Source organism: Chiloscyllium plagiosum, chromosome 48 (genome assembly GCF_004010195.1).
Source record: "Chiloscyllium plagiosum isolate BGI_BamShark_2017 chromosome 48, ASM401019v2, whole genome shotgun sequence".
NCBI lineage: Eukaryota > Metazoa > Chordata > Chondrichthyes > Orectolobiformes > Hemiscylliidae > Chiloscyllium > Chiloscyllium plagiosum.
Genome location: NC_057757.1, coordinates 4,166,572 through 4,168,438, shown reverse-complemented (window position 1 = coordinate 4,168,438; position 1,867 = coordinate 4,166,572). Strand labels below are relative to the sequence as shown.

General features: G+C 49.8%; 1 non-coding gene across 1 annotated transcript; it reads left to right on the top strand.

Annotated features, from left to right (window-relative positions):
- Window positions 1-314: 314 nt before the first annotated feature.
- On the top strand, window positions 315-387 carry trnak-cuu. The gene has a single exon. It is a non-coding gene; the product is annotated as a tRNA-Lys (tRNA).
- Window positions 388-1,867: the final 1,480 nt, after the last annotated feature.

Below are 1,867 nucleotides of genomic sequence, written 5' to 3'. Positions count from 1 at the left end.
GTGTGTGTGTGTCTGTGTGTGTGTGTGTGTGGCTCTGTGTGTGTGTGTGTGTCTGTGTGTGAGTGAGCTTGGCCGGTGTGACGGTGTGAATGCTGCAGACTGTGTGTGTTTGAAGTGAGTGTGTGGGAGGGAGATTACTGCAGGTTCCCCCAACCGCAGCAGCAGCAGGACGAGGAAGAGAAGGAACCTGGATGAGCTTTGTCCAATCCAAGCTGTGGAGTATAAATTATGTTGGTTTTAATTTCCGATTCATAACAGCGGCAGTAGCATCACTTTTACATTTAAAATGGAAAACGTCAAGCACTGAGCTTGAAGCCCGGCTAGCTCAGTCGGTAGAGCATGAGACTCTTAATCTCAGGGTCGTGGGTTCGAGCCCCACGTTGGGCGATACGCTAATTTTCAAATACACCCTAACACACGCCGACCCTTTAACAACTAACACGTCCACTGTCACTTATCTCACCTCAACGAGACGCGCGTTTCTCTCTGCAGTCTGATGGAGTGCGGCGACACACATGGCTCTCTCTATACCTGCAGCCGGTTATTTTACAGAGAGCTCCATTAACGAGACTTGCTGTTTTAATGATCAACCCTGGGGGTGGGCCGTACACAGAGGCTGCACACTCACACTCACTCAGACACAAACATTAAAGTGTGTTTTTGTAATCGCCCATGAAGCAGCGGGAGCTCAACTCCTGGCCGGGGAGAAGGATAGTGTGAATTTGATGACACTCCAGTCATTGGTGAACGCAGCGCCTTAGACCGCTCGGCCAACCTGACGCACACAGCCGACTACGTCCTCACGGGAAGACTCAGTCTCCTGATGAAGGGCTTTTGCCCGAAACGTCGATTTCGAAGCTCCTTAGATGCTGCCTGAACTGCTGTGCTCTTCCAGCACCACTAATCCAGAATCAGTCTACGCAGTAGCAGTACACACACATCTCTCTGAAACTCGCCCATCCTGACACATACAAGCTCCACAAAGCTCACAGGAAGCCGGTGGAATCGGTTCACACACATCTGTCCACATGCACCTATCTAACCCTCTGTCACATGTACCCACCCTTTCAGCCTGTTCCTGCCCCACTGAACTCATTTCCTCCAAGTTAAGACAGACATAGATAGATAGGTTCCTCATGGTCAAGAGGATCAAGGGTTCCCTTGGAGACCGCAGGAGATGGGGGTGAGAAACTTATCAGTTTCACACAGAGATTGCACACAGTCACACTCACTCACAGACAGAAATGGTAACCGGTGGCTCTGTAAACCCGCCTGGGGCAGGGGAAGCGAGTCTGACTTCCCAGCAAACGTGATAACCAACACACTAGAGAAACTGTGGAAAAGAATTTTGTGACAAGTTCATTCCTGCCCGGAGACAGCCCTGTGATTCAATGTGATTAGGTACTATGGCAGCCCCAGGATATTGGCTGTTTCTGTGCACAGAGCTGTGCAGACGCTGACACTGAGAGTATCTCTGTGCCTCTATCTGTCTGTATCTCCCTTTCTGTCTCTGTATCTGTACCTGTATCACCCCCCCCCCCCCACTCTCTCTGTATTGTTCACACACACACACAGAGTATGTGTGTCGCTGCACTCCATCAGACTGCAGGGAGAATTTAGGAATAAGTGAGGACTGCAGATCCTGTGATGACTCAAAAGATAGAAGTCTGTTTCTTTCACAACTGAAGTCAGGAGGAGTGTCACAACTCCCTAGTGAAGAAGGCATTTGGTATGCTATCCTTTACTGGTCAGGGTATTGACTACAGGAGTTGGGAGGTCATGTTGCGGCTGTACAGGACGTTGGTTAGGCCACGTTTTGAATATTGCATGCAAAGCTAGTCTCCTTCCTATCGGAAGGATGTTGTGA